Source organism: Hippocampus comes, unplaced genomic scaffold (genome assembly GCF_001891065.2).
Source record: "Hippocampus comes isolate QL1 unplaced genomic scaffold, H_comes_QL1_v1.1 scaffold6, whole genome shotgun sequence".
In the NCBI taxonomy this organism is placed as follows: Eukaryota; Metazoa; Chordata; class Actinopteri; order Syngnathiformes; family Syngnathidae; genus Hippocampus; species Hippocampus comes.
Genome location: NW_017805833.1, coordinates 1,438,723 through 1,451,123, shown reverse-complemented (window position 1 = coordinate 1,451,123; position 12,401 = coordinate 1,438,723). Strand labels below are relative to the sequence as shown.

At 41.6% G+C, this 12,401-nt stretch overlaps 1 protein-coding gene across 1 annotated transcript in view; it reads left to right on the top strand.

The window, feature by feature from the left end:
* dock10 (dedicator of cytokinesis 10) overlaps nt 1–12,401 on the top strand; it is a 63,363-nt gene that overhangs the window by 5,204 nt on the left and 45,758 nt on the right. The gene's annotated exons all lie outside the window — the stretch shown is intronic.

Here is a 12,401-nt window from a genome sequence, read left to right as displayed (position 1 = left end):
GGGTGGGGGAGTGGGGGGGGGGGCATTTTGGATAGACGTCCGGGGTCTTTGCTGTCAACTTGCCTGTATTCTCTCTTGATGACATGCCGATTTGTCTGGGGTGCATCTTGCTCGACTTGCGACCTGCCAAGTAATACAAAGTAGCGCGCATATGCGCTCCCACCACTAAAACACACACAATAAGACCGACTCCTATGAAATCGACAAACTGATGACTGCTGAAAATCAATTGCCCCTAAGGAGAGGAACTGCTTATATTAACAACGAGCTACCCTTTTGCGTAGCCGGGGCCGCTGTTACCACGGCAACAGAGGAAGGTCAATTAAGATGGAATTCTAACAGGAAGCACTCCTATCACTCTTTGCATATCTTTTCTCCTTTGTCTGGTGCAGTATGTGTGCTGTACTGCCATGTCACTTGTTGCGACTGCATTACAGTAGTTTTGCTGTCGTTTTGTATAACTGCATCTTTTATTTTCATATTTTCATGTTATTTTATTGCATCCTTTTCATAAAAACACATGGTTTCTTTCCTGCTTGTACTGAACCAGTCAAGTCAACATTTTGTTTCAAAGTTACGGAACAACTCAATTGGTTTCACAAATAAGAGACTGTCTGGGTGTAGTCATCACATCGTTTTAGCATCTCTGTTAGCATTTGTGCAAAGACTTGAAAGGTGTAAGAAATGGAAATTTGCCAAAGGCTTTTGGGGAAAAAAGAAATGAGGGCGAAGCATCTTTATGTTTCATCCGTAAAATGACAGCCAATCTCACTGAAGTGTTTTTGTTTCTGTTTTGCACTTTGTGATGCCACCTCAGAATGGTACCAGTGTTGGCAAAGATGAAACGTGTGCTGAGGTCCATATACCCTGCAATGGACTTGTGACGAGTGCAGGTTTGTCATGCTTCTCACCCGCGGGATAGGCTCCTGTGCACCTTACGGGGACAAGCAATATAGAAAATGGATAGATGGATGATCGTAGAACTGGAAAAGGAAGTTCGTCGTTCAGGTTTAACTGTCCTGGATGCTCAGTACAATCCAAATCTAATCCAAATCAATCCCATAAAAATGTTTTTTTTTTTTTTTAAATTTTATCAGCATCTGAGTGGTTTGTGTTTCAATCATTAAGGTTTCACTGTAAGTATATAATAAGTGAGGACAATCAAGACAGGACATTTTTTTACTCTTTCATATTCTTGCAGAAGTACGGGACCGCTAACAAAAACGGGCATCCTGAGGGTTTGCAATGCATCTGGACGTATTGAGATCACATTGTGTTAGGTGGTCTACAATTGTCGTGCACATATTGGCGCAGTGTTGTAAACGCCAATGTGACACGAGTCACATTGAAGCATCGCTTGGCAGCTGCCGTCCACTTTGTCGGCTCAAGTGCGTACTCGTACGGGTACAAACAGTGTGATTTATTGTCTCTTGGGAGCGTGCACCGTTGCTATTGTCACATTTGCTAAATGAACGGCACATCAACGGTCACTTCATTAGGTACACATACACCATATCTTGAGATCGACTACACCACACGAGCAAATTTTCAGACAATAGTGACTTGGGGCTGCAACGATGAATCGAAAAACTAGAATCATTTGATGACCACTCAAAAAAAGGTCAATGTATTGGGGGGGGGTTAATAAAGCCATGGAAATAAAACAATACCTAATATTGAAGGGGGAGTTTCAATAATCATGTAAAATTTTGCAATGAGAGAGCAATGCAATATTACTTGGAAAATCATAACTTAAAGTAATTTTTTAAAGTATAAGGGTGAATTATTAATAAAGTATTTCTGCTCCTTTTTTCTTGTATTTTTGTCAGATTTTTGAAAGCAAAAAATATTTTTACAGACAGGATGAAAGAAAGAGGGCATTTGATGTTCTTGTTGGTACAATGCAATAAAAAAAAATACGTCGTACAAGATTTGTTGGCAGCAGTCAATGACAATTCCCCTTACATCTCAACTTTGTTCACTGAAAATGGTGTTCTCGTAATATTTTCTTTAAACTCAACCTCTGGTTTCAGCCTGGATCGTCTCGTACTCCAGTTTTAATTTTTGTCACGTGAACGCCTTGTTGCATCACCCACGTTTGTAGACAAGAGAGTTAAGAACAGGATTAAACAAGATGAATAGTTCTTTGACGTTTGTTTTGACTGAACTGCAGACTGGAAAGCGCTAGCTTGATCACAGTGGGACCGTGCACGGCCAGGACTTGGTGTGTGTCTTCTTCTCAATGACTCATTCAGACACACAGCGAAAGAGAAAGGACAGAGAAATGAAAGCAAAGAGAAGAGCAAGAGGAAACAAAAAGAAAGCTTGTGCTATCTGTCGATGAATCAGGCCACTGTTTTGACTGCTACACGATGCTGCACAGTGCCTGTAAGCACAACGTGGCTGAATGCGATCACAAATATTCAACCTTCTCTTCACCGATTTTCATTTGCTGACAGTTTGAGAAGAAAATGAGGTCACAGTGGAGTTTCCTATCAGTCACCAATGGCGCCGTTCAGACTCGACCTTAACTTTTCGCCTCATTGTCCCGGAAGCCTCGCAGCCAGCCTCAACCTGAAAGGATGCCACCGTTCGCTTGGCTATTAAACGTCTCTTCACGGGCCTCAGGGTGAAGAAGTGGGGGGATGTCGGGTCCACTCCACATAACTGCACTAAGAATAGTTAACTGACTCTCTTGTGTGTGAATTGAAGTGTTGTGTCTTTGCCTCACTCTGCATTCCAGAGTAGGAGGCCTGAATATGCTATTGCCATTACTGTCGGCCCCCTCAGCGCCTTCTTTTGCATCATTGCCATCGCTCTTGAGCATCCACACACACATTCGTGCATGCTTTGGGATGCGAATCTGAGTCGGACATGAGTGCGGCTTTCTGTCAGTATAGTGGCTTAGGATGCCCCTTTTCCACTGCACCTACAGTGATATAAAAAGTTTATATACCCCTGTTCGTATGCAGGGTGTTTGTCATAAAACACGGTACATCTTTCACAACTGCAGTTTTTTTTTTTTTACAGTGCATTGTGTTCTGCATTCTGATTGGCTAAAGGATTGTAGACTAACGTTAACAGTCTCCGCGCATCATCGCTCAGCTTGCCAAATTCTCTTCACAACAAAACCCACAATGTCGACGAAACGTTCTGTACAGTTTTTCTAAAAACTGTCACTTGGTTGTAAGAAAAAGTTTCTCTCTCTCTCTCTCTCTCTCTCTCTCTCTCTCTCTCTCTCTCTCTCTCTCTCTCTCTCTCTCTCTCTAAAAAAATGTTATTTTTAAAAGCTCGGGCGTGAAAAAAAAGGTTTCATCTTTGCTTCCATTCAATACAGCATTGTATTGTATACGTAATCCAAAAAATGACTACTTTACGAATTTTACTTATCACGGGTTCTTTTTGGAACGCAACCCCCCGCGATAAACGAGGAATTACTGTAAAAGTGAAATTTACCATTTACCCATGTACTTATAAAAAACACCATAAAACATAATAAAACTAACTTTTTTTTTACTGTAATGTTGGAGGTGTGCCTTTTAGGGGCGTGGCCTAGTGAGTGGCATCAGAAGCCTTCGTCTTAATTGCACTTTCCCCACAAATGCAATATATGAATGCATAAAGATAAAGGTTTGCTGTAGAATACATAACACATATCCATTATGTTTATCTCTGCTCGCTGCCATGCATATCCATTTTTCTGGAATATTGCTGGTCACAAAGAATGCTCAGGCTCTGTCTAAATGCTCAAGTTAAAACAGATTCCTGTCTCAGTCTGACACTAAAAGAGGCCCGCTGTCCTGCAATTTAAAGGCAACCTTGCTACAAAATGCTGAGTCGCAGCAAGTCATAAAATGTATGCTGAATTTAGAAAAATGGGATTAATTTTTAGCTTTGTGTGTCTGTGCTGATTTATCTTATGTAGTTTGATTGTACTTTTATCTTACGATGTAAAAGTGAGCTGGCGCGGGCACCCGCAGCGGCTCCTCTTGTTGTCTGTTGTCTGTTTAAGGAGGAAATTTCATCTGTGCTGTATGTTACATAGACAACACATTTGACAATAAAGTTGTACTTGATACTTGATACTTGATACTTGATACTTGAAGTAGAACTGCAATGGAAGGGAGAGACGTTGAAAATCCAGGAAATGGGGGGGGGAAAATTTGGGAGATGAACGAATAGGGCAGAATGAAAACACAGGTGGAAAAGTCGTCAGCAGTGGCGTCTTTGCTCTATCATGGTAGCTTGAGGATAGAGAGCAGGGCTCAGTGGGCGGCTGTTGTTGGTTTTAAATTTAGTCAGCGGTCGCATGTCGGGTTTGTGTAGGTGTCATACACAGAATGACTGATGAATGACTTCCTGCTTCCGTGTCTAAGAATCATGAGAAATGGGGTCCCATTAGCCCAACAGTGTAGTCAGATAGAATGCGAGCTCAGCATTTCTGGTGACGCATTTCCAATATTATCATGTGGGACAATAACATTGCGCTTTGCAGCACCCAGAGGTCAATAACACAGCTGGTGTCCAAAAAATGCAAAAAAAGGAGCATGTTTGGCGAACAAGGACGTTGGTGTCACAGGTGACTGCACTGACTTTTTCAACCGCCGTCATCTGTCAACCAAAATAGCATTTTGCACCCAAAGTAATACAATCACCAGCCACCAGATTGACTCGCGATGTTCAAACTTTATTTCCCCCATTTGACAAATAATGCTTCACAAAGATATGAAAATTGACCCGTTCATTGATATTGTGACTAATAATACAGCGCGCCAAATGGCCCAAAAAAATTTATTGTTTGATCCACATCATGTCTGATTATTGTTGTCAATAAAGAATTATACACTAAAGAAAAACATGTTTGTGTTACAAGGAAAAAAAATTAATAGCATAAGAATTAAAAATTTTCTTCAGAGATTTTTTTTTCTTGTGATACAACTTTTTTTCAGTATGATTTTCCATATATTTTTCTTTTCATGATGCTTCTACTACTACTACTACTACTACTACTACTACTACTACTGCTACTCTTCCATGCCATTTTCTTCTCAAACAACTTCCCACACCATATGCGTAATGGCTCCACACTTGGCCTATTCATTGGCAGTTGCTCAGATGATCTCACTTAATCCTGCTGAGAATTACACTGACGACAAATATTTGGTGGGTGAAATTACACGATGAAATTTTAGCGAGAGCCAGGGAGGAAAACCAACTCAATTTGTACTTGGCATCTGCTTTAGCAGTTTGTACTATTTGTAACACCCCTTTTTAAATTTTTTTGGCACATTCATTGCATCCATAGGGTTGGTGTGAATATTTCTGGCGGAGTTTACGAGTGTAATATGTCTCTGACTTGATTTGCGATTAATATAGAAGGTTCAGGGTGAGGACACTTTCCAAGCTGACAGAGTTACAGGAAGCAGTAATCATTGGGGATAATTTCCGAGTGACAGCGGCCTCGACATGTGGTGGAACTGGAGGAAGGATTGTGGCTTTTCGGAGTTGGATTTGGCTCAAATACAGTCAAGTTTCATCGTGGTTGCATGCTCCCTCCCCCCTCCCCCATCACTTTACCCAGTCCGGAAACAAGAACTGTGTAACTGGCTCAAGTTTGATCGCAGCGAGGCAGTGGGCAGATGGCAGCACTGGGAGAGGAATCGTGGTCTCATGTTATTAGATTGCAATCTTAGGCTTTGATGAGCAGATTAATATCAGCACAGCGAGGTGAAGTGAAGCTTTCATTGCTTTCCCTGCTTTTAATTAATGTCTCATGAAAAGCCAGTGTTAGAGAGCGGCTCTGTTGCCTGCTGCTGTTGTTGTTGTTACAATCCCCGGAGTACGAGCATTAACCTGTTTCTCATTTAAACGGCCTTTGTTTTTTTTTGTTTTTTTTTTAATTCAGTGTACCTGTGATACCAGACAACCCTCTCTGAAAATGTAGCTGCCTCATGTACTTGTAAAATGGTGGCTTTCATTGCGAATATTCAATGCATTGTTTTCAGATGTTTGAACAGTACAACTAAGGTCCAGGCCAGGCTTGAGCAGCAGGGAGCGATGCCATGTGGGAGAGTGAATTAATGAGGCTGCAACTATATGTGACAGTAGTTCTGTGTCTCTCTTGTGCTACTGCCGCTGCATGCATGCATGTTTGCTCAATAAAATCTCTTGTGTACCTCATTTTATGGCTTTCCTCTCGAGACGCTTACACAGGACTTAAAGGGGAAGTCAACTCCAAATATTTCTTGACAATATGTTCTATGCAGTCCTACTACCGGTAGTCTAAACACGGTGTTCTGATTAATATTACGTTTCTGGAAAATGAGATCACCTGTTTTCTGAAGCTGAGTTTTGATTGGTCGTTACCTGAGCCCTGAGGAACTGTGATGTCATTTTCAGTCGACAGGAAGTGGCAAAATGGCTGCCCCCTGAGATGGACAAAAGCGGGTGGATTTAACTGCTTAACTCGTATTCCACAAAACACTATTAATCGGAATGCTGTGTTAACACTTTTATCTTAAATTGTTTTTTCCCCGTCGAATGTCTGGAAATGTCATTCATTTGTTCCAGCCTCCTTTGATGTGTTTTTTTTAATAAGGAAAGTAGCATTCATAATTTTGTGCTCAGCATGGGCCTATTTCCGATTTAACGGTTTACCGTGGTTTGAAGTCATTTTATGTAGAGGATAAAGAAAACAGGATTCAGGATCGTCATATTACCCGTCTCCATGACACTGATGCTAGTGTTAGCATTAAGCTAAGGGGCTTTTCTGTAAGAAAAGTCTAGTTGTTTTAAAATACACAACCGGCAATCCTCTTTGTTTTGTTGACTTTGGCAGTGAACTTTAAGTATGAGTGGCATTAGATAGCTTGAAGCCTTTTTTTTTTCGAGAATTGTTCAATGTCTGACAGTTTGGTGCTTGTTGTGACATGACGATTTAACAACAACAATACACCCCCTACTTCCTCACACACCCATTCCCAGCAGTTGTTCCTCACAAATTTCCACACCATCTCCCTCTCTTGCTCCCTTCTTCCCCAACAACCAGTATGCCTCCGGATTTGACGTCTTGGTTAAAGACATTTGAATAGCTTCCTTTTCTAAACCAACAGGCAGCCAGCCAAGCAGATAGTATCTCTGGCTCTCAGCGCCTCCTGCAGATTGTGCTTTAAAGTAACAGCAGATGGGTGAGAGTTGAGTACGCTTGCTCAGACTGCTGTGTTTCGCTCACAGCACTAGATGGCATTGATAGCGTACGTCTTCCTGTTGCCCCCTCAACTTCAGAAGCCAGAATCGTAAACAGACAAGCACCCGATTACAACAAAAAGTCAAAGAATATGCCTTTTTTTGATTTGTGATTGACAGTGAGGTGGGAAGAAAACGAAAAGGCAAATTGGTAGAGTGCAGATCTCTGCTTAGGAGGGGTATCTAAAAATGATGGTGTGTTCCTTGAATCCCTTCCAAATTCTCCATCGGCACATGATTTAATAAAGCCGGGGAGATTTGATCTATGATCCTGTTCACAAATGGATATTTAATCCAGCAGTGACAGGGAAACGCAAAGTTTCCTTGAGAATATAGAGAAACAGTCATTTGGCAGTGTACCTCATTGTATTTTCCAACGTGTCATGACCTATTTTTATTGATTTCTTTTATTTTTGTTCACATTGTGAAGCGCAATCTCAGTATATTAATCATTTTTAACATGCCGCATACCATGTGGACAAATAACAAAACATCTTGGTCGTTAAAACATAATAGGATGAAACAACAATGGATCCATGATTTCAGTGATTTCATTTGAATGATTTTCGAAAATGGCCCCGTGCAACAGTTCAGCACACACGAAGCCTTCCTGTTTGTGCACGGGTGGTGTGCAGCAGTGCACACTGAGGTTTTACTGAGAACAGCTCATCTCAATTACACTGAACAGCCCGAACAGGGATGTGAACTACGTCTTGTGAGCAACTGCAGTCTCCCGTGACATCTTGTACAATGCAAATTTAGCACAGTAAAAAATTAATCATGTGAACTACGTCTTGTGAGCAACTGCAGTCTCCCATGACATCTCGTACAATGCTAATTTAGCACAGTAAAAAATTAATAACTAAAATGATTGGATTTACACGAAAAGCAAGATGTGTAAGTTGCGGCAATGATAGCAAAGAAGGAAGATGACATGCAATGTGGAACCCAACAGCACGTCTATGATCACCAAACAAGTTAACATATCAAGCTAATTTGACTTGGTCTACCATGGCTAGTTAGAACGCCTTGCGATGCCCCCGCATGTGGTCAAAGATGAACACAACAATGGATGCACTTTCAACCTCCATGCCATGTTCCGCATTCCAAAGCCCAACAATACACACTCACTGCCAGATACCACAGTAGAACGTTAGTATGGCAACCCCAAGTGGACAAAAATAAAACATGCGCCTCACATGCAAATACGTGTATTTTAAGAACACCTTTATTCGTCTCATAATGGAGAAATTCCCACTTTATTAACATTCAGCACCAGCCGATTCTAGACCAAGTCTGAAAAGACGTTTAAAAACGTCTTTGGGAGTGAATGAGTTAAGAACGCAAAAATCAATTGATATTGGTAGAATTGATTCTAAAAATACTCGGTAGCTGCAGCAATACTTTTTATGCCACATTAGAGCTTATTCTTCTCAACAAATTGGATCCGTTTCCGAATTTTACGTGATGAGGTAGTGTTGCATGCGCTATACAGTAGTTGCTGATCACTCTTCTCCCTTATTTACATTTTTCTGCACATCTGTTCTCTTTGAAATAATTTTTTTTTAATCAGACATTGCGTGTCTGTCATCTGTCCCTGTGTGTGTACACATTACGAGAGCACCATCATTAAAAGGCTTACCTTTTGTGCACCCCGTCTTTCTCTGCGACCTTGCGCCCTTAAGTGACAGCATTCTTCCTGTGTCGGTCGCCATGGAAACCATCAAATGTTTTCCCCCCACCGAAACTCAACGGGGCTCTGCGCCACATCAAGGAGCACATTAGTCCGCTGCCAGCTCTTCAGGGAACCTAACTATAGCCTAACTTAACTGCTTACGAGGCAGCCTCCAGGAGTTTTATCAGGCCCACGTAGGTTCTCTTTTGAAGCCAGCAAAACGGCCCAGATTTATCTCTTTTGTAAATAGCAAGACCGCATGCGTGATTACGACGCAGGCGCACACGTAGTCTTCATGGGACAGAAGGGAGAGCACAGCTGGGAGACATTAGCTCCACAAATTGATGGCAGCACTCCGCCCCGTATGCCCCGATTATGTCATCTTTTCATTTTGATATACAGGCATTGTGCATGTGCAACCCTGGTCACCGCCAGTACTCCTGTTTCAAGTCTCTTGCGTGCATTTAAAAGCACGTGAATGTGCATTGATAGCTCGATAAATTGGAACATAACCAACAACTGTTTTCATTTCGCCGCTTAACTGTCAGCGGAATGATTGTTCGTCGCAGCTTCGGTCGTTTCCTCATTCCTTGATTTAAAGTCACGCTTTAGACTAATGATTATTGGCTGAACCATATCCTGTCCCTCCTCGCACAGAGGACCACTCGGCTGCAAAGTGTACCGCTTGTCTGGCCGATTAAAGAATGCTGTTTCACTAAAGCAAGTTGTGGACATGGACAAAATTTGATAGCCCACCACAGTAACTGGCCAAGGGGGAGTCTGGTATTGGGAAACTATAAAGCCGTATTCCCCACCATGCAGTACAGTTCATTTCACCTAAGAAGAGCGCAGTTTGGAACAGTAAACCTGATTCTGGCTTGCGTTTTCATCACGGGGTGTGTAGGCGGGATGATGATAACTTTGTCAGCTATGTAAATACAGTAAATCTTCCCATTTCAAATACAATAAAATCGAGAATAGTGGCCTGGGATTGATTTGTAATTAGAATACATTTTTCTCAGATAAAATAATCAAGGTTGCCAAACTGTTGCCATTAGCTAACCTTGATACACTGTACGTTGAAAAGAGGTTTGACTGTATACAGTTGCAAAAGACGTCACCTTGCATTAAGACTTAATTCTTCATGTTTTTCAACATATTTAACTAGTATAAAGTGAAAAAAAATAGGGGTGCTGTTGTACGTCTGTATTGTACTCCGATCGGGGAAAAAGTGGTCTGATACTAACATCGATACACTTTACATATACCTTCCGCGATGGTGAAGTAGGAGCCACAGCAGCTGTGTAGCTACCTTAATATAAAACATGGATGACAACACTTTTAGCCAACTGCAAATTATTGCTCCGCAAAATGGATGACAAACTCGGCTTGGCCGGTGATGGAGGCGGCCGCTGGCAAGCACGTAGTTTAAGCCAGGAAAGTGACGACGGTGTGTCTCTTTGATTTCTTTGTTGCACTAAATTAAATTCCCCGCTCTTTGATTCAGAGGTCGACTTTGATTTTATGCACATTCACAGAACATCTCTTCATGCTTTGTGGCGGTGATGGTTTTTAAGTCTGTTTGCTTTTGTCTCCATGTGGTTGAATGGACGTGTGTTCTGCTGTTTATCTATAGATTTGTAAAGCACTATAATAATGAGAGTATCACATGGGTGGTGGGCGGGGTGCCGAGTGGCAACTTGACACACATCTATTTTGACTAATTATGACCTAAGAAGATCACCATGGATACCTCAGTAGGAACGAACAGCATGAGAGAATGTGCATCTATATGCCACGTGTTGCTAACAATACAATACAATACATCCTGATTTCTATAGCGCTTTCGCTTGATAACAGGTCTGCAGAAAATAACGCATGCACATAGCCAAATTATACTTGTTGTGTAGAAATTGCTTTTAGGTGACCTCAGGTGTAACGGCTTCTTTTCCGCAAAACCCTAAGGTGACTCAATGGATTAACTCGCCTGGAGGTAAGACAAAGCGAAAGTACAGTGCAGCTATAAGTATGTTGCGTTCAGGAACCTCAGAGCTGCGAGAAGCAACCCATACTGTATTTTTACCTTTCGTATCTTGAAATTTCTTTCGTAACAAGAGGCAATATTTGTCGAGGCGTTTTGTAACTTGAAAATTTGCGTATGAAGAGACGTTCGTAACTAGTGGTACCACTGTAATTCTCGTTTATTCAAATCAGTCTAGAGTGCCTACAGCATATAGTTGTTCTGTTTTACCTCCATCCATTGATTGCTTAAAACATTAGACTGCAGTACATTAGGATGTGAATTCATTAAGAATATTGCAAAAGATGATTACCATCATTTTGAAAAAATAAACTGTCCCAGCCACTTAACTGCACCAATATCGGTGAAAGTCTGCCGAGGTTCCACCGTTGCCAACTGTACGGCTGGTGACAGTCTTAGCTTTGTGGGCTAATGTTTCCCTGTAAATCCCCTTGGGTGTCTGGCATTTTTACATGTCATTTTTAACTCTAGATCTAGCTAGCCCAAAATGGCCACTGCTCTCGATTTATTTATATATTGTACAGCACAGCATTTTTTTTTTTTTTTAACCACACCGATAAAATCAAGGTGAAGATAACGTGTTAATTGCATTTCAGTTCATTTCAAAGAGAAACTCCTTCTGGTTGAGAATGTTTTGGCTTGCAAAGAGCATTATGGAGCAAATTAAATTTGTAAATTGAGTTTCCGCTGTATTTCAGTTTTCTACAAAAACACACTGTCTGCCACAGTATTAAAAAAAACACATTACAAATAAGACAACCCCAGATTTAATATAGAGAGAACAAAAATAAGAGACTGTGTTTTCCAATATAAGACAGCAGGACTGTTCTGTGGATTCTATCGTCCACATGCTGCATGCGTCAGCTGTAAAGCCGCCCACTCCTTATTTTCTCTCATTGCTCTGTTGCTCACTACTCTGCAAGTCTGCAACAAGCTCCCTAGAGCCTCATATTTTGTTCATTTTGCCAGAGCCTTTAGTCTGGAGCTCAGTGGGCAAGCTTTCTGTGTCATGGGAAGAAACACACCAATAAGTCTAATCTATGCATATTTATTTTATTTTATTTTTTTTTGTGAAAAACTCAAGTCTGCAGCAAAAAGGGCGTGTTGTCATCACTGCGGCACCACCAGTGGTTTCTGCAAAAGCATAGTCAGGAGAACTGGAAGGAGTGGTGGGATTGGGCGAGAGAATAATCAACGAAAGTGCAGCAGAATGACAGTGAGATTTTTCTGTGTGTGCGTGCGTGTGTGTGTGTGCATGTATATGTGTGTGTGTGTACTGCAGCAGCTGCTTCTGGACATCTGATGCTTATTGTATTCTGCCATTTGTCTGGGTGAGCTGGGGCTGGGCTAGTCAGGACTGTGTGCACGGATGCAGTCTGTGTGTGTGTGTGTGTGTGTGTGTGTGTGTGTGTGTGTGTGTGTGTGTGTGTGTGTGTGTGT